The following is a 21467-nucleotide window of genomic DNA, read 5'->3' on the forward strand; positions in this document are numbered from 1 at the left end:
GCTATATCCACAAAAGACTCGGATCATAGTATCTCATAGAAGCACTCAGGTAAAATAGACCACCTCCTCTGCATCAAGGTATCTCTTCCAGTACTATTGTTTATCACAGTTTAGAGCCCTTATTTCCACATAATAATTAACAGTCCTGTATCCTCTTCAGCTCACATACACAGAAAATCCCTTTTCCTTATTCCCAGCACTACCTGGGACTAGTATGCACTTGAGAGCCTATGTATTTCTGAGTGATTATCACCAGCATATTTCCTTTAGTAAGGTAACAATTTAAGAGCACAGTTGCAAACAACAGTTTTCATTGGCCTTACCACCTCCAGGCTCTCGGCTTCTCATTCACCTCCCCTCTTATTTCTGACTGTCCATGACGGGTCCAGGGAGGGAGGAATTCATTCGTTTTATGGATGGAAATGGGAAAGAAAAAGAGGACTGACCGTTGTCCCCTTGGCTTGGACTAACTGGCCCTCTTCCGGGTCCCCTGAAATCCCCGCAGCCCCCCAGCGTCTCGTCCGTGGCGGGGTCGGGGCGGCGTTCGACGCGGCACCCAGCGGGGCCTCGTGTGATGTTCCCAGTCCCCCCAGCAACTACCTCCTCCTCCTCCTGCGTCACTCCGCCCGGTAGCCAATCAGCAAGGGTTCTGTAGCCGACGCTCCACCAGAGGACATCCAGGACCCCGTACGCCAGGAACAGAGACACACCCTCCGGAACAGCGATCCGTCTCCGGGGGGTACACAGCCGGGACACCCACACTCCGCTCGGGGGACGCACGGGGGAAGCACGGGGGATGCCCAGGACACCCCTCAGCTACAGGACACACGGCATCCGGACAACAGCGCCACCAGCATCACCAACGCCTGCCCGCCAGGTAGGAGCATGTAGGTAGGGTTTCAGCGGTGGGTTTCAGCGGTAGTTAGGGGTGATATGGCTTTGGCATCACTCCATCGATTCACCTGGAGAGGAGCATGGAGCCGGTGCTGCTGCCGCCCAGGATCCTTACGGCGCCATATTGTCAGCATCTACGGTCTTAAACAATCTGCAAGGATGTGGAATGCGAAAGTGAACAAAGTACTTACTAAAGAGGAATTCTCAAGGGCGTGGCCTGGAGCAGCATGTGAGCAGACATCTTTTCTAGCAGCTCCGAGATCCCTCTGAACAATCCTGTGCCATCCTGCTCTCCTGCCCCTCTAAACCGGCTACAAACCTTAGGCCTTGTACACACGGTCGGACCAAACCGATGAGACTGGTCCGTCGGTTCGTTTTCAGCGGTTCACCTCTGAAGTGGCCTGACAGCCTGATATGTGTACACACCATCAGTCCAAAATCCGAGCGGGTCAGAACGCAGTGACGTAAAACACACGAAGTCCGCAGAATAAAACGAAGTTCAATGCTTCCAAGCATGCGTCGACTTGATTCTGAGCATGCGCGGGTTTTGAACCGATGCTTTTGTGTACTATCCGATGGGGCAGCGGTCCAGCGGTTCGGTTTTGAATCATGTTTAGAAATTTTGGACCGAAGGAAACCAGACCGCTAGCCTATACACACGGTCTGTTTGGTCCGATGAAACTGAACTTCGGTTCATTCTCAGCTGACCAAATCAACCGTGTGTACGGGGCCTTACAGTTCCCTCGGGTAAGCCCCTGAGATACTTTTCTGAGGAATCTGGTGGATGGGAAAGCGCAAGAAGCAGCCCGCGGTCAGGATGAACATCACCACGCGCTCCGGCCAAGATGGCCACCGCACCACCGCGCCACTCTTCTCTCTTGCATCCACGCCGGAGCTCTTTGCTGAGGACCCTGAGTAATCTCTCCCACCCTCTCCTGAAACCTCCACCACGCCAGCGCTGCCTGCCCCTGCGTCTCCTAGCGAGGATGGCCTGGAGGACGGCCTCTGAACCGGAGCCCACGCTGCTGGAGGTCCTCAAAATCATTAAGGTAAACCACTCAGATATTATGGGGAAAGTGGAGGAGCTTAAGCTGGACATTACAATAATGCACCAGGATATGCACAAAGTGCGGGACCGGGTCTCAGAAATGGAGTGCCGCATCAGTGATCTGGAGGACACTGTGGGCCCGGCCCTTCCTACCCTTAAGGCCCAGGGCACTAAAATTTGTTTGTTAGAGGACAAGATGGACGATTTAGAAAACCGTTTACGTTGGAACAACCTGTGCTTGGTGGGTCTTCCTGAAAGGGTCGAGGGATCCGACCCGGTTACTTTCCTGGAGAGCCCAGGAATTTGGAAGGGACTGCCTATCCCCCTGTTTTGTTTTGGAGCGGGCCCATAGGGTGCCTGGCAAACCGCTGCCTTCGGGTAGCCCCCCTCGCACCATGATAATGCGCCTCCTTAATAACAGAGACCGGGACTCTATCCTACATGCTGCCCGCATTAAGGGGAGCCTGAAGATCAACAATGCCTCTGTGTCTCTCTTCCCTGATTACTCCCCTGCTGTCCGTGCCTCGAGAGCCAAGTACCAGCATGTCAAGCAAAAGCTGAGGGAGAAGACCATCCAATATTCCATGCTGTTTCCTGCGACGCTGAGAGTGGTGCATCAAGGCCAGGTGCACTTTTTCCAAACCCCTGCCAATGCTTTGTCCTGGTTTGAGTCCCTGCACCAACCTGGCCAAGTGTCTGATCGGGCACCCGACACTTGATTTGCTTTTACCTGTTACCTTTCTTTTTCCTTTTTTTCCTGTCCTAGGTTGCAATTTTTATTCCACTCCACAGGAGTGTACCTGGGGCAGGAGCTCTCAGCTAAATGCTGTGTCAAGAGGATACAGATCTCCACTAGAAGACTATGCTGCTACTGTTTGCTAATAACTTTTTTCTCATTTATTTTCTTTTGTTGAACGCTGACTGTTCCAACTTAGTTTGCTGGCTTGTCTGCGGCAGGCCATGTTCCTAGCATGTACATGCAGTTCAGGGTTAAATCCAGCCCCTTGTTTTTGGGGTCTGGCAGGGGTTAGACGTGTAGCGGGGTCATCCTGTCAGAGTTCAATGACAGGCCATCCCCGCTGGAACTTTATCCTAGCGTCTAAATATGTAAGATACCTTTGGAAAGTGATGCATTGTGGGACAACAAGTAGCAGGAGATATGGACTCCATTGACTCTTAGGAGAATCAGACTATACTCCCCACAATGCCCTGCATCACTTGAAAATGTGACACCTCCGCACAGACTTATGGGGGAGGTTACTTATGGAAAGGGAGTGGTTGTTTCTCTCTCTCGGGACCTGCATTCTTTTACTCTGCGGAGCTGCTGGCACAACACAGCCGTGCTGTTAGGCCAGAAGCCTGGGCCTAAACCCACCGAGAGACCAGCCATCCAGAAGGAAGCAAGACTCCAATAGCCAGCCAGTGTGTCCAGAGATCGAAGAGGCAGCCCAGCTGACAACTGAAACTGTGGAGCACCCTCGTCCAGTATCCTTGTGCTGCGGCGCCTTCTGAGGAGAATTCAGGCGGATCAGCCTGTCGGGTGAGAGAGCACATGCTCGACTTCTAACTCCCCTTTCAGACAAACACTTGAGTGCCATCTCACAGGCCGGAGACACATGTTGGCCTCCTGTTGAGACTTGTAGGCCTTATTAACTGTTAAGAGTTTCATAGAAGTGACTAATAAGAGGAATTCTCAAGAAGTAAAGCAGACCCCCATCTCTACTCCAGGAATCAAGAAGACGGATGGATATACATCCTTATCTATGTTGATGACATTATAACCCGTTTTGAAAAAGAAGGGGGATTACAATCAGATAGTTCACAAGCTGAAAGAAAATATTGAAATCAAAGAACTTGGGAACATTAGCTACTATCTGGGTATCGAAATAGAGAGAGAAAAAGATGGAAGTTATCGTCTCAAAAAATCTCCAAAATCTTGCAATAATTCCATATGCAATATGCAAAGGAAGTAAAACCGTCTATGGAACCAGGCTATCAAAAGAGCAATGAAGGAGAAAACTTTCTACCAAACAATGATACGTATCGCAGAGCAATTAGTAAGCTGCTATATGTTGCCACTGTGACAAGACCAGACATAGCCGCAGAAGTGGGATCCAGTGCCATCCTCACCTCGCCTCACCTCGTCATCCTCAGGTTTTTTCCTCCCACACTACAAAGACATTCATCGTGTTGGTGGTGCAGTGGTGAGCATATCTAGCAGCTGACCTGGGTTCGATTCCCGACCAACGCAATTGCCAAATTGGCTTCTAACTGCTTTGTGTCCACAGGAAGAAATCTGCTATGCAAATAAAATTCTGATGGAAAAAAATTGAAACCAAAAGGAATAACCCTCCATGTAACCCCAATCATATCCCCCCCTATATCCTCAAGAAAAACCCTAATACTAACCCTCCCTGTAACCCCAATATTAACCCTCTCTATATCCCAAAGAATAACTCTTCCTGTAACCCCAATATTAACCCTCCCTATATCCCCAAGTGTAACTTCAATACTAACCCTCCCTATATCCCCAAGAGTAACCCCAATACTAACCCTCCTTTATATCCCCAAGAATAACCCTCCCTGTAACCCCAATACTAACCCCCCCTATATCCCCAAGAATGACCCTCCCTGTAACCCCAATACTAACCCTCCCTATATCCTCTATAAAAACCCTCCCTGTAACCCCAATACTATCCCTCTCTATATCCCCAAGAATAACCCCCACTGTAACCCCAATACTAGCCCTCCCTATATCCCGAAGAGTAACCCTCCCTGTAACCCCAATACTATCCCACCCTATATCCCAAGAGTAACCTTGGTGAAGGTATTGAATTTATTCCTCTCCTTAGTCTTCACAAGGGAATCGGGGGCTTTAGTAACCAAAACTGCAGTGTGTGTCCTTATGCATCCCATACAAACTTGCTTGCTATGTGGTCCATTAAAGCACAGAGCATGGCTCGGCCCCACCCCCTGCTGTCTGCTCACTGGCTGTGATTGGCTCCCACTGCTGCCTCTCTTTCCAGCGAGGAGAGAGAGAGCTACTGCTCTCAGGCATAGCGCTGGATCGAGATTGAGCTCAGGTAAGTATTAAGGGGGGCTAGGGGGAGCTGCATATAGGTTTTCCTCCCACATATCAAAGATATTCCTTGTATCGGTGGTGCAGTGGTGACATAGCTGTTTATCCAGCAGCTGACCCGGGTTCAGTTCCTGGCCAACACAATTGCCAAGATGGCTGCTAACTGCTTTGTGTCCCCAGGGAGAACTCCGCTGTGCAAATTAAATGCTAATGTAAACCAATAGGATTGTGTATGTATTTTGTTAAGCACTTTTGAATAATATATTTTTTTGAACAAGAATATGATAATTTTGTATTCTTATTTTCAGCCAGTAGGTGGAGCAATCGGCTCCTTTTCAGGTATTTTCTAGGCTATCCTTAGCAACTTGCCTGCTGTTTACTATATAGCTCAACAGCTCTCTCTAACACTAGCCATTCATGTAATCCTAACACTAATGCCCCTGTAACCCCAATACTATCCCTCCCTCTATCCCCAAGAGTAACCCTCCCTATAACCCCAATATTAAACCTCCCTATAGCCCCAAGAATAACCCTCCATGTAACACCAATAATATCCCTCCCTATATCCCAAAGAGCAACCCTCCTTACAACTGAACTAAGAGTTTGTGGATAGGGGGGCTCTAGTGAGAAGGAGGCATGTGGGAGGAATAGTGCCCCATGATTAATATCAGTGGGAGGAATAGTGCCCCATCATCACAGCAGTGGGATCCAGCATCACCCTCTCCCGAGCCACTTCTTCACTGATCTTTGGTCCCCCGGTGTCAGCATATTAAATGTGGGCAGTGGGCCGTGATTCTTTACAAATTTACTGCGCATGCGAGAGCCGTGCTGCACTTTGTGGATGGTCAGAGGTTCCAGAAAGTTGTGGGGAGGGGGGAGGAGAACTTCTGGTGGATATGTTGCAGTGATCTGGCCAGAAGTGGGAGCTGGTACCTGTCAAACCAGTTACCCGCTTCCCCGACAATTTTTTTTTTTAATCAAAAACTGTATGAAGGTAGAAAAGGGGGAGGAGGTAGAAAAGCGGAACGTTGGAATAAAGTTCCACTTTAAGTGATTGTTATTTAAAAATAAAAAATAAATTAGGTTTACAAACATGTTATACTTGCCTGCTCTCTATAATAGTTTTGCATAGAGCAGTCTCTTCTTGGGTTGCCTGCCAGCGCTCCTGGCTTCTCCCCCTTGTTGAGTGTACCCCATAGCAAACCACTTGCTATGCGGTCCATTGAAGCACAGAGCACAGCTTGCCCCCGTCCCCTGCTGTCTGCTCACTGGCTGTGATTGGCTCCCACTGCTGCCTTTCTGTCCAGTGAGGAGAGAGAAAGCTACTGCTCTTAGGCACAGCGCTGGATCGAAAGCGAGCTCAGGTAAGTATTTAGGCAGGGGTTTTCCTCCCACACTCCAAAGACATTCCTCGCGTTGGTGGTGCAGTGGTGAGCATAGCTGCATATCAAGCAGCTGACCCGGGTTTGATTCCCGGCCAATGCAATTGCCAAGATGGCTGCCTCAACTGCTAACTGCTTTGTTTCCCCAGGGCAGAGAAATCTGCTGTACAAATTAAATGCTGATGGAATAAAATTTAAACCAAAAGGAATATGTTGTATGTTTGTATGTATTTTGTTAAGCACTTTTGAATAATATATTTTTTTGCACAAGGATATGATTGTTTTGTATTCTTATTTTCAGCCAGTAGGTGGAGCACTCGGCTTCTTTTTAGGTATTTTCTAGGCTATCCTTAGCAACTTGGATGAAAAAAGCCAGCTGTTTACTATATAGCTCAACAGCTCTCTCTACCACTAGCCATTCATGTAATCCTAACACTAATGCCCCCTGTAACCCCAATACTATCCTTGCCTATAGCCCCAAGAATAACCCTCCCTGTAACAACCCAGAGTTGGGGGAAGTGGAGCTTGTGGGAGGAATAGTGCCCCATCATTGGTATCAGTGGGAGGAATAGTGCCCCATCATTGGCATCAGTGGGAGGAATAGTGCCCCATTATTGGTACCAGTTGGGGGAATAGTGCCCCATTATTGGTATCATTTGGGGGAATAGTGCCCCATCATTGGTATCAGTGGGAGGAATAGTGCCCCATTATTGGTATTATTTATGGTAATAGTGCCCCATCATTGGTATCAGTGGGAGGAATCGTGTTCCATCATTGGTATCAGTGGGAGGAATCGTGTCCCATCATTGGTATAAGTGGGGGAAATTTCCCATCATTGGTATCAGTGGGAGGAATAGTGTCCTATCATTGGTACAACTTCCTGGACTCACTGCATGCTTCTCAGCTACTTCTCATTTCTAAGGACTACATATCCCATGGTAACTTGCTGGCCACAAGCAGTGATCCCTACACTGACTCTGCCTCCTCTCAGCACCCCTGTAGATCAGAAGGCAGGGCTCTGTGAAATGTGTGACACAGCAGTGCCTACTCACAGGCCATAGTGACTCTGTGTCACAGAATACAAGGAAGCAGGAGCGTAACTACAGGGGGTGCAATTGCTACCCGAACCCAATGCTCCAAAGGTCCCTTGTGACTCCCCTCTACACCTGGAACCAATGTCCATGTTGCTCCTGCAGCCACTGAATGCCCGCTCCTTCTCTCTATCCTGCAGGCATTCAAGGGATGCAGGAGGAACATGGAGGGCATCAGTTTCTCTATCTGACCCCCCACTCATCTCAGGTCCCCCACTCTTCTCTTATCCTTGTGCTGTCTTCCTCCCCCCTCCTCCCCTGCAGCGCTGCTGGGTTCCTCCCTTCCCTCTCCTGCCGGCTGCTGTGAGGGATGGGTAAGGATGGAGAGCGGAGAAGGGGCAAATAAATATGTCATTTACTGGCCTCTTCTTGTCTGAAATGACACCGATCACTGACTCTGATCATTCATAACTAAAGTGTAGTAAACTGTTTGCAGAGATGGAGAGGAGGGTGTGTCCTCAATCTTCTTTCTCTGCCTCAAAGGTGAAACATCAGAGGTCTGTTTAGAGCCCCGATATCCCACCAACGGGGCTCCTAAAAACATTGTAAAAAAAATAATAAAAAATAATAATATTGTAAAAAATAAAAAATAAAAATAAACAACTACTGACACTAAAATCATTTTTCCCTCGCTGTATATCACTCCGTGTGCAACCCATCTCTATAAAATATATTAGTTTCACCTTTTGTATTGAATTACTGAAATAAATAAACTTTTTGGTGATATTCTAATTTTATGAGATGCACCTGTAATCAATAAAGTGTATCTCTGGTCAAAACCTATTTTTTTTTTATATCAATAAAGTTGAATAAAAAAATAATAAATAATTAAATATTGTACAAAAATATATTTAAATGAAATAAAAGAAAAATAAATAGTTTCTCAGACGTGCACAATTATTGTATCTTGACTTATTGGGTTTCTATTTTCTCATCTCACCCTCATGTTTTATATCATACAAACTTATAGGTATTATATGGTGTTTGTGGATCTAAAATGCATTTAAGTGTATTTTTTCCCTGAAAATTTGCATTTAATAAATGGCTGTGCACATATCGTGCAACACACACATTTCAGAAAATATGTCATGTTTGGGCATTAAAATCATTTTCTAGCAAAAGAAAAATGTTGATTTTAACGTTTAACCCCTTCAATACCGGGCACTTTTACCCCTTCCTGCCCAGGACAATTTTCAACTTTCATCGCTGTTGCACTTTGAATGACAATTGCGCGGTCATCCAACACTGTACCCAAACTATATTTTTTATAATTTTCTTCCCAAAAATAGAGCTTTCTTTTGGTGGTATTTGGTGGTAAAAGTCCTTGGCTGTAGGGTCAGGTACAGTATACAGGAGACCTTGAATGCTCTGAACTTCCTTCGGTCACCTGAGAAGTGTTCTGGAGTGGGTACAGGAGGAGGGAACATCGTCTGATTCGGAAGGTAATTTCCTAAGGCCCCTTTCACATTGGAGCGGGAGCCGCGGTGGCGGTATAGCGCCGCTAAAAATTGCGGCGCTATACCACCGGGATTGCCGTGGGAATCGGCCGCTAGCGGTGCGGTATTAACCCCCGCTAGCGGCCGATAAAGAGTTAATACCACCCGCAATGCGCCTCTGCAGAGGCGCATTGCGGGCGGTATTGCCGCGGTTTCCCATTGTTTTAAATGGGAAGGAGCGGTGAAGGAGTGGTATACATGCCGCTCCTCTCACCGCTCCAAAGATGCTGCTGACAGGAGATTTTTTTTCTCTCCCGCCAGCGCATCGCCTCAGTGTGAAAGCCCACGGGCTTTCACATTGAGTAGGCAGTGAAGGAGTTTTTCAGGCGGTATAGCAGCGCTATTTTTAGCGCTGTACCGCCTAAAAAACTCCTCAGTGTGAAAGGGGTCTAACTGAGAGTAGCGGTCCTGTAGGCTCGTCACTGCTTGAGTAAGGGCTGTGACCTGCTAGCACAAAGTCTTGAGCAGGGAAGCACCTCCGTCAGCCTCTGACACTTCTGGCTGCATGATACTGTCACGTACCTGAACCTGAGGCCGAAGTGATGAGAGGACTTCCCTTCCCAAAGAGGCAGGAGTTGCCAGCTGCGACTTGCTGAGTAGATGCTAGAGATCAGCTGTAGACTAGGATAAGTCGTCAGGCAGGGGTACCACGGAAGTACCAGATAATACTGTGTAGCTGGGAAACCCAGGGGCGGAGTCAGGAGCCAAGCAGAGAGGAAGTTACTGGAACATGTCAGAAAGCAAGCCGAGGTCATACCACGGGCGGATCCTGGGGGGGGCAACAGGGAAATTGCCATGGTGTGTGCTATGCACAGTGGGGCTTCATTCATATACAAAAGTGGGGCTGCATTAATATACAATGTGGGGCTGCATTAATATACAAAGTGGGACTGCGTTAATATACAAAGTGGGGCTGCATTCATATACAAAGTGGGGCTGCATTCATATACAAAGTGGGGCTGCATTCATATACAAAAGTGGGACTGAATTTATATACAAAAGTGGGACTGCATTTATATACAAAAGTGGGGCTGCATTAATATACAAAATTGGGGCTGCATTAATATACAAAAACGGGGCTGCATTAATATACAAAGTGGGGCTGCATTATTATACAAAGTGGGACTGCATTCATAGACAAAAGTGGGGCTGCATTCATAGACAAAAGTGGGGCTGCATTCATAGACAAAAGTGGGACTGCATTCATATACAAAAGTGGGGCTGCATTTATATACAAAAGTGGGGCTGCATTTATATATACAGTGGGGCTGTATTCATATACAAAAGTGGGACTGCCTTAATATACAAAAGTGGGACTGAATTTATATACAAAAGTGGGACTGCATTTATATACAAAAGTGGGGCTGCATTCATATACAAATATGGGACTGCATTCATATACAAATATGGGACTGCATTCATATGCAAAAGTGGGACTTCATTCATATACAAAAGTGGGGCTGTATTTATATATACAGTGGGGCTGCATTTTTATACAAAAGTGGGACTGCATTTATATACAAAAGTGGGACTGAATTTATATACAAAAGTGGGACTGAATTCATATACAAAAGTGGGACTGCATTTATATACAAAAGTGGGGCTGCATTAATATACAAAAGTGGGGCTGCATTAATATACAAAAGTGGGGCTGCATTCATATACAAAAGTGGGGCTGCATTTATATACAAAAGTGGGACTGCATTTATATACAAAAGTGGGGCTGTATTTATATACAAAAGTGGGACTGCATTTATATACAAAAGTGGGACTGCATTTATATACAAAAGTAGGACTGAATTTATATATACAGTGGGACTGAATTTATATACAAAAGTGGGACTGCATTTATATACAAAAGTGGGGCTGCATTCATATACAAAAGTGGGACTGAATTTATATACAAAAGTGGGACTGCATTTATATACAAAAGGCTACATTCATATGTACAGTGAGGCTGCAATGATGGGCACTGATGAGGCTGCATTGATCTCTTGTACCATGTCTTCAGTCTCTGACCATCTCTTGTACCATGTCTCCAGTCTCTGACCATCCCTTGTACCATGACCATCCCTTGTACCACGTCTGCAGTCTCTGACCATCCCTTGTACCACGTCTGCAGTCTCTGACCATCCCTTGTACCATGTCTGCAGTCTCTGACCATCTCTTGTACCATGTCTGCAGTCTCTGACCATCTCTTGTACCATGTCTACAGTCTCTGACCATCTCTTGTACCATGTCTGCAGTCTCTGACCATCTCTTGTACCACGTCTGCAGTCTCTGACCATCTCCTGTATCATGTCTGCATTCTCTGACCATCTCTTGTACCACGTCTGCAGTCTCTGACCATCTCTTGTACCACGTCTGCAGTCTCTGACCATCTCTTGTACCATGTCTGCAGTCCCTGACAATCGTCTACAAACTATGGGATAGATTTATGGCATTTATATTTAATTATTTTTTTACTAGTAATGGCGGCGATCATTGATTTTTTAGCGGTATTGCAACATTGCAGCGGACACACCGGACACCTAATTGAGTTCTGTAAGCAACACCTTATTTTCCGGCAGTGCCCCTCCCCAGATTAGACTCTGGATCCGCCCTTGGGTCATACACTGGATCAGGCAGGCAGGAACAAGACACAGGATAAGCCGGGAAACAAGCCGGGGGTCATGCACGGAGAAGTCTGGTCAGGCAAGCCGGGTCGACAACAGTAGTTCTAGGGAACAGGAACAGGAACTCAGGAAACACACCAAGGGCTGAAGATCATGCAGCAGTTGGTAACTGCTGCAGCAAGCTTTAAATAGGGTACTGACGCCAGGAGTCCCGCCCGCATTACACAGAGTTCTCAGAGTTGTTGACCATGCGTGTGCTAGTGTGCGCGCCAGTGCACGTGCCCGTGTGCGCATGCGCTCTGCGTTTGTTGGTCCGTGCCTCTGCTGCAGGACAGGTCTGACAGTTTTTCCACGGATGGTTCTCTGACACGTGGGTTAATCATTACCTACCTTCCGATTTTGATCAATCTTTGTTGATGCCTTGCTAATCATTTTTTAATTTTTCCTTTTTTTGCGCCATTTATTTTATTTTTCTTAGTGTGTCCTTTTTTTAAAAAAATTCTTGGGGCTGGGGTCGGGCCACCTTCGGGAGAGAATCCTACTCTTATCTTTCCTTCTTCTTTCCTCTTCTTCTTTCTCACTTCTTCCTCTCCTTCTTTTCTTAGCAATTTCCTTTTTTTTTCTGCTTATTAGTCATCAACAAGTAAATTTGGGATTTTTTCTCTCTTGTTTTTTCTACAATTGTCTGCATATATAATTTAGAGTTTGGACTATTTACCTAATAGATTTCTTAGGGTCAGTTCAGGTATTTCAGAAACAACGCACAGGAGATGTATGCTCCTTTTTTTTGTATGTCACGATAACTATATTTATCTTCTTGAGACTTTAGCTTTCTCATCATTTATTTATGTATCTTTCCTCTCACCTCCCCCCTCCCATCCACAGTTTGAACCCATTATGGGTGGATGGGTGGTCCAGAGGCACGCTAAGCCTGATATAAGGTATAGTCCTTTTTTTTAATTATTTTCTTTAGTCCCTTATACCTGATATTTGCGTTTTTTCTGTATTTATCTGATAAATATGAACATGCATTTGAGCACCAAACTCTACCGATATTTCAGTCATTATTGTTATGATCTTTATCCCATATTTGCATTCTATATACTGCATTTGTAACTTGTTTTCTTATGCAAAACTCAATAAAAATATTAAACAAGAAAAAAAAGTGTATTAAAGAGCTACGGGCGGAAGTAACATTGTGACGCCGCTTCCGCCCTGCAGGGGTATGGAGTAGACATGTGCAATTCGTTTAGTTTCGAATTCGTTTTTTAACAAAAATTCGGAAATTCGTTAATTTCGAATATTCGTTTTCACAAATTTTTTATTTCCGAAAAATTCGAATTTTCGCATTTCCGAATTTTTCAATTTCCAAATTTTCGGACTATCCGAAATTTCGAATTTCCGAATTTTTTTATTTACGAATTTCCGAATTTTTCATTTCCGAATTTTCGTATTTCCGAATGTTTAAATTTCCGAATTTTCGTATTTCCGAATTTCGGAAATTCGGATTTTAGAAATTTCGAATTTTTCATTTTTTATTTTCGAATTTTTCAATTTTAGAAATTTCAAATTTTTCATTTTTTTTTAATTTCTCGAATTTTTCATTTTCGATTTTCAAAATTTCGAATTTTCGAATTTTTCATTTTCAAATTTCGAATTTTTCAATTTTCGAAATTTCGAATTTTCAATTTCGAATTTTTACATTTTGAATTTTTCGAATTTTCGAATTTTAAAATTTCGTATTTCCGAATTTTAAATTTCCGAATTTTTCATTTCGAATTTTCGAATTTTTTGAATTTTCGAATTTTTTAATTTAGTATTTCCGAATTTTTAAATTTCCGAATTTTTAAGTTTCCGAATTTTAAAATTTCCGAATTTTTAAATTTCCGAATTTTCGAATTTTTCAATTTCGAATTTTTCAATTTCAAATTTTTAGAATGTTCGAATTTTTCTATTTCGTTTTTTCGCATTTCGAATTTTTCAATTTCCGAATTTTCGGACTTCCGGAAATTCGGATTTTCGGAAACTCGAAAATTTTTATTTTTATTTTATTTTAGAAATTCCGAATTTTCGAAATTTCGAATTTTTCATTTTTTTTTAAGTTTCGAATTTTTCATTTTCGATTTTTCAAATTTCGAATTTTTCAATTTCCGAATTTTCGGACTTCCGAAATTTCGAATTTACGAATTTTTTTATTTAAGAATTTTCGAATTTTTCCTTTCCGAATGTTTGTATTTCCGAATGTTTAAATTTCCGAATCTTCGTATTTACGAATTTCGGAAATTCGGATTTTCGGAAATTCTGACAATTTTCGTTTTTTTTTTAATTTTAGAAATTCTGAATTTTCGAAATTTCGAATTTTTCATTTTTTATTTTCGAATTTTTCAATTTTAGAAATTTTTCATTTTTAATTTTTTTTTAAGTTTCGAATTTTTCATTTTCGATTTTTCAAATTTCGAATTTTTAAATATTAGAATTTTATAATTTTCTAATTTTTTACTTTCGAATTTCGAAATTTTCAATTTTATAATTTTTTTTTTCGAATTTACGAATTTTTTATTTTCGAATTTATGAATTTTCAAAATTTCTAATTTTCGAAATTCCAAATTTTATAATTTTCGAAATTCCAAATTTTATAATTTTCGAAATTCCGAATTTTCGAATTTTCGAAATTCCGAATTTTCGAATTTTCGAAATTCCGAATTTTCGAATTTTCGAAATTCCGAATTTTCGAATTTTCTAATTTTCGATTTAATATATTTTTTTCGATTTTCCAGAATTTCCAAAAAAAACGAAAATAACATAAACGAAAAAAACAAATTTTTTGGCAGTGAACATGTCTACCTGTCATTAAACTCTGACAGGATGACCCCGCTACATAGATATTTACGATAGTGTAGTTGACTATAGTACAGACAAGAATTAGGAAACGACCTTCTGAGTCTGAGACGCATTTGTGAAATTGAAAGGCTACGGTGTCTCTGAACGCAATCAGGACACCACATTGTTTCTTCGAGTAGCAAGCTTTATAGACATGCAGAAAGGACTTATTTTGGCACTTGGGGGTAGCATCACTTCCGTGCGGTTTTCCATAAGGAAGTCCGTATGGCTGGGTGGTTCAAACCCTTTACGTTTAATGTCAGAATGTTAATGGCCATCGTGAAAATAGGCTAGGTGGTGTGGTGCGAGGTAACACTCACTGTTGGAGTAAAGGTGTAGGTTCGTTGTCGCTCTGTTGCAGAAGGTGGACGCGGTTGTTGGTTCTCTGGTGATGTTGATCCTGTCGGAAATGAGGTTAGCTGAGGCTGTACTGGTAGGAAAAACAAACAGCCAATATAACAAATGTAGCGGTCACCCCCGAAGGAGCCGCTGGATAGTTTGGGATCGGCGTATTAAGTTACCCTCTTATTCGATCTAGGGGTGACACCTGTGAGTGTAGGTACAGAGTGAGTGTCCAGACATCAATTAAGTTTTCAATGCTTTAATCCAAGGCCCAACATGGCCAACATCAGCATGGTACATGATAGAGAAAGGTTGATGAGCATAGAGAGAACTTTAGTATCAGGCCTTGGATATGAAAGAGAGCAAGCCTGCTCTCGGCAATAATTTAGCTCAGCTCGTCCCCACTCCAGCTGGAGTGGGTAAAGTGCCCCCGGACAGGCGGTTGTCACAGGCCTGGCAGCCGAAGCGTCACTTGCAAATCACTGGGAGGAACAGACCTCTGCCACAGGCCCGACTCAAGGCCTCTGCCACAGGCTTAATGATTTTAGATATGAGGGATTGAATGGAGCTAATCCTCCCAGTTAGTTCAAATAAGGGTCACCAATTGACAGCTTTAGTGTACCTGTCATGCAACATGATGACCGGATCCTCGATGGTTTGTCTAGGCCTCCTGGACAACCTCTATCTTTAGGTTCTCCCCGAGCCGTTCCCCCACCGTGCAGCTCTCAGCTTAGGATCCTCTCGATGAAGATCTGGGACCCAGCAAGTCGCTGGGGCTCCTCTCAATGCCAGGGTGAAGCTCCGCATGGTGCGCAACTTCGGTCAATTAGACCACGGTGGCAGGGCCCATGGATGCGCGTACCCTGAAGGTGGATACCGCACCTGGAACTCGGGCCCGCACAGAACAGACCAGAACATGGCGGTTGCCACCGATATACCCCCCCCCAGCAAGCCCAAAGAGGGAAACACTCCTCTGATTGGCTGCTGGGGAAGGTGGGTCTGTCAGGACCCCTCTAGCACCAACTGTCGCCCAGGGGTGGTAACACACCCGTGGAGCGCAGAGTGACCTACAGGACAGTTCTGAATCGACAACAGCCCAAATTTCAATAGATTGTGAATGGAAGTAAACTTACTCTCCCATTCCCACTAACTTTAGGGTAGCGCCCATACTGAAAGTAAGGGGGCGCTACACAAACAAATATTATTCAAGAGATCTTAACTGGACTTACTCCCACTGGTCAGTGTGATTTATCACCTGCCACTGTATAGAAGAACACTAGAGGGCTGCAAATGGCAGCAAAATGTTGGTAAGAGCATGGCAAGTACTTTGCAAACATATGTGGATCGGGAAATAACTTAAAATAACATAAAATACCTAAAAATAAAAAAATAATAATCTTGACCTAGGAGGACAAGGTCCATATGGCGTAGGAGGTTGAGGTGGCGGTGGATGTGGCGGTGTAGGTGGAAGCGGCAGTGGAGGAGGACGAGGTAGCCAACACAGGTTTTTGTTTTTAATTTATTTATTTTTTAAATTAGGGTACACGCCAAAAGAGTGAGAAAGATCAGAAATAAAAGAATGGCTGGGTAAGGCCGGTATACGTGTCTATTCTGCATGAGGCACGGACAAGTCCATTGGGATCCATGCCTGGTTCATTTTAATGAACGTGAGCTTGTCCACATTGGCTCTGGACAGGCGGCTGCGCTTGTCTGTGATAACGCCCCCTGCCGTGCTAAATACACGTTCAGACAATACACTGGCTGCAGGGCAGGCCAGCACCTCCAAGGCGTAAAGGGCAAGCTCAGGTCATGTGCCCAATTTGGAGACCCCAAAGTTTAAGGGAGAAGACCGTCATTCAGTACAGTGTAGGCGTGTGTACACATACTGCTCCAACTTGGTGAAATGCTGCCTCCTGCTAAGACGTTCCATATCAGCTGGTGGTGCTGGTTGTTGTGGCGTGCTGACAAAGCTTTTCCACATTTCGGCCATGCTAACCCTGCCTTCTGAGGTGCTGACGGTGCCCTGGCTGCGTTGGCGACCTCGTCCTCCTCCTCTGCCTTCGCCTTGTGCTTCCACTGTGCCCCCGCTGTCAGGTGGGAATTCCACCAGCAGCGCGTCTACCAGCATGCGCTTGTACTCGCGCATCTTACGATCACGCTCCAGTGAGGGAATTAAGGATGGTACATTGTCCTTGTAACGGGGATCCAGCAGCGTGGCCACCCAGTAATCAGCACCTGTTAAAATGTGGGCAACACGGCAGTCGTTGCGGAGACACTGCAGCATGTAATCGCTTGTGTGTGCCAGGCTGCCCAGAGGCAACGAAAAGCTGTCCTCTGGAAGGTGTATCGTCTGTGTCCTCTGTATCCCCCCAGCCATGCACCAGTGATGGCCATGAGCTGGTCTGGGTGCCACCCTGCTGTCAACATGGTTCCTCCTCCTCCATCTCCTCCTCCTCATCCTCCACCTCGTCATCCTCCAGAACTGTGCCCTTGCTGGACAATTGTGTACCTGGCGTTTGTTGGTGCAGGAACCCACCCTCGGAGCCACTTGTGAATGACTGCCCTGAAAGCCTTGGAAATGATCCCGATTCCTCCTCCTCCTCCTGTGCCACATCCTCGCATGGAGGCCCAGTTATTGGTGGTGAAGTGGTTCTGTTCCGCAGAGCGACTCACGCGTGCGTGCTGCAGCTGGAACTCCACTATCGCCTGCTGCTGCTCGCACAGTCTGGCCAGCATGTGCATGGTGGAGTTCCACCTTGTGGGCACGTCACATATGAGGCGGTGAGCGGGAAGGCCGAAGTTACGCTGCAGCGCTGACAGGCGAGCAGCAGCAGGGTGAGAACGCCAAAAGTGCGCACACACGGCCCGCACTTTCTGCAGCAGCTGTTGCATATTGGGGTAAGTTTTAAGGAACCTCTGCACTACCAAATTCAGCACATGCACCAGGCAAGGGATGTGCGTCAAACCGGCTGGGCCCAGAGCTGCTATGAGATTTCGCCCATTATCGCAACCACTCATCGGTCTGTTGTTCCATGTCCCTCCACAACTCCTGCGCGATGTGGGAGATAGAGAGCTGAACGCTTCCATGGGACATTGTGGAGATGTTTGGTGACCCAGGTGGTAGTGTTGCTTGCAGATCCTCTGTTTGCGGGGTGGCAGGTGCCACTGTCACTACAGAGGTGGATGAAGAGGCCGAGACTGAAGCAGAAGAGGAAGCAGGAGGAGCCAGAGACCTTTCTTGGTTTTTGAGGTATCTACTCCACTGCAGCTCGTGCTTTGCACTTAGATGCCTGGTCATGCAGGTTGTGCTCAGGTTGAGAACGTTTATGCCTCGCTTCAGGCTCTGATTGCACAGCATGCAAACCACTCGTGTCTTGTCATCAGCACATTGTTTGAAGAACTGCCACGCTAGGGAACTCCTTGGACCTGGCTTTGGTGTGCTCGGTCCCTTGCTGCGTTGGGCAGTAGCAGGCGTACTGTCTAGGGGACGAACGCTCTGCTTTTGCACCCTGCTCCCTCTTCTGCTGTGCTGGTGGCTCTGTGCGACCACCGCATCTTCCTCCGAACTTCACCTGCATGAGGTTGATTCAATGTGGGGTCGAGGACCTCTTCGTCCTCCACATCATCTTCCACCCAGTCTTCACCACTGCCCTCCTTGTCGGTCTGCACAATTGCAGATTGTGCGTGTACCTGGCACAGATCGACCACGTCCTCTACCTGCAACAGGAGCTCCACCAGCATCACCACGACCGGGGCCACGTCCCTAATTTGACGTTCTCCTCATATTTCTCAATGTAGGATCTTGCCCTAAATGGGTGAATAGCACAATAGAAGAACAGTATCTAAAGTGTTTATCTCACACGTACAGATATGGAGGAAACACTGCAAAATACAGGTTATTCTCAAAAAATTAGCATATTGTGATAAAGTTCATTATTTTCTGTAATGTACTGATAAACATTAGACATTCATATATTTTAGATTCATTACACACAACTGAAGTAGTTCAAGCCTTTTTATTGTTTTAATATTGATGATTTTGGCATAAAGCTCATAAAAACCCAAAATTCCTATCTCAAAAAATTAGCATATCATGAAAAGATTCTCTAAACGAGCTCTTAACCTAATCATCTGAATCAACTAATTAACTCTAAAAACTTGCAAAAGATTCCTGAGGCTTTTAAAAACTCCCAGCCTGGTTCATTACTCCAAACCGCAATCATGGGTAAGACTGCCGACCTGACTGCTGTCCAGAAGGCCATCATTGACACCAGGGCAGGACTTAGGGTGGTGGGGGCCCCTGGGCTTGAGTGTTGAAGGGGCCCCCTGGAGCCGAGAATTGGGGGGGATCGAAGTTGTTGAGCGGGGGGGGGGCGAATTGAAGTTGTTGAGCGGGGGGGAGCGCATTAAAGTTGTTGAGCGGGGGGGGATTTTGCAGTTGTTGAGGGGGGAGTGCCTCTCACCTGTGCCAACAGCCGGGGCCACAGACTGTCATTAGCCCGGCTGTTGGCTTTCTTCCCTTCAGCAGCCATAGTCCTCCACACACCGCTTCGGTTCCTCCTGCTTCCGTGCTGCCTCCTCTTGCAGTGCGGGAAATTTAACCCTTTTGCGGGACTGCGGGAAGAAGCTGTCTGTGCGGGAAAGTCCCACAGAATCCGTGCGTGTTGGGAGGTATGCGCAGGGCCGCCATCAGGAATTTTGGGGCCCCTTGCACAGCTTAAGGCATGGGCCCCCTGAAGCAGAGAACCTAGGGGGGGGTGGGGGTGCTGCCGCCTGAAATTGAGAAGCGTGGGGGCTGCCGCAAATTGAGAAGCGGGGGGGCCTTTACAAAAAAAAGAAGAAATAAAGAAGAAAACAAATATATATAAATATATGTAGCCATCCGGGGCCCTGGGGACCTCTGGGCCTTTTAATAAAAAAAAAAAAAATAAACAAAAATAAAAAAATAAACATTTATAAAAAAAATAAAAAAGGGGGGGTTGCCACATGGGGCCCTGGGGACCTCTGAGCCCTTTAATAAAAAAAAATATATATATATATAAAAAAAAATGTAATTTTTTTTATAAAAAAATAAAAAAGGTGGGTTGCCATCCGGGGGCCCTGGAGACCCCTGGGCCCTTTAATAATAATAATAAAAAATATATATATATATATATATATATATATATATATATATATACACACACATATATATATATATATATATATATATATATATTATATATATATATAAAAATAAAAAATATATAAAAAAAACATTTTTTTACAAAAAATAAATAAAAAAAAGGGGGGTTGCCGTCCGGGGCCCTGGAGACCCCTGGGCCCTTTAATAATAATAATAAAAAAAAAATATATATATATATATATATATATATATATATATATATATATATACACACATATATATATATATTATATATATATATATAAATAAAAAATATATAAAAAAAACATTTTTTTACAAAAAATAAATAAAAAAAGGGGGGTTGCCGTCCAGGGCCCTGGGGGCCCCCGGGCCCCTAAAAAAAAAAAAAAAAAAAAAAAAAATTTTTTTTTTTTTTTTTTTTTTTAAAGGGGGCCCCCTATTGGGTGGGGCCCCTGGGCTTGAGCCCAGTCAAGGCCAATGGTAAGTCCGGCCCTGATTGACACCCTCAAGCAAGAGGGTAAGACACAGAAAGAAATTTCTGAATGAATAGGCTGTTCCCAGAGTGCTGTATCAAGGCACCTCAGTGGGAAGTCTGTGGGAAGGAAAAAGTGTGGCAGAAAACACTGCACAACGAGAAGAGGTGACCGGACCCTGAGGAAGATTGTGGAGAAGGACCGATTCCAGACCTTGGGGGACCTGCGGAAGCAGTGGACTGAGTCTGGAGTAGAAACATCCAGAGCCACCGTGTACAGGCGTGTGCAGGAAATGGGCTACAGGTGCCGCATTCCCCAGGTCAAGCCAATTTTGAACCAGAAACAGCGGCAGAAGCGCCTGACCTGGGCTACAGAGAAGCAACACTGGACTGTTGCTCAGTGGTCCAAAGTACTTTTTTCGGATGAAAGCAAATTTTGCATGTCATTCGGTAATCAAGGTGCCAGAGTCTGGAGGAAGACTGGGGAGAGGGAAATGCCAAAATGCCTGAAGTCCAGTGTCAAGTACCCACAGTCAGTGATGGTCTGGGTCCACTGTGTTTTATCAAGGGCAGGGTGAATGCAGCTAGCTATCAGGAGATTTTGGAGCACTTCATGCTTCCATCTGCTGAAAAGTTTTATGGAGATGAAGATTTCATTTTTCAGCACGACCTGGCACCTGCTCACAGTGCCAAAACCACTGGTAAATGGTTTACTGACCATGGTATTACTGTGCTCAATTGGCCTGCCAACTCTCCTGACCTGAACCCCATAGAGAATCTGTGGGATATTGGGAAGAGAAAGTTGAGAGACGCAAGACCCAACACTCTGGATGAGCTTAAGGCCGCTACCGAAGCATCCTGGGCCTCCATAACACCTCAGCAGTGCCACAGGCTGATTGCCTCCATGCCACGCCGCATTGAAGCAGTAATTTCTGCAAAAGGATTCCCGACCAAGTATTGAGTGCATAACTGAACAGAATTATTCGAAGGTTGACTTTTTTTTATTAAAAACACTTTTATTT

General features: G+C 45.0%; 1 non-coding gene across 1 annotated transcript; it reads left to right on the forward strand.

Annotated features, from left to right (window-relative positions):
* The first annotated feature begins 6434 nt into the window (after window positions 1-6434).
* TRNAD-AUC lies at window positions 6435-6506 on the forward strand. The gene has a single exon. It is a non-coding gene; the product is annotated as a tRNA-Asp (tRNA).
* Window positions 6507-21467: the final 14961 nt, after the last annotated feature.

Source organism: Rana temporaria, chromosome 12 (genome assembly GCF_905171775.1).
Source record: "Rana temporaria chromosome 12, aRanTem1.1, whole genome shotgun sequence".
In the NCBI taxonomy this organism is placed as follows: Eukaryota; Metazoa; Chordata; class Amphibia; order Anura; family Ranidae; genus Rana; species Rana temporaria.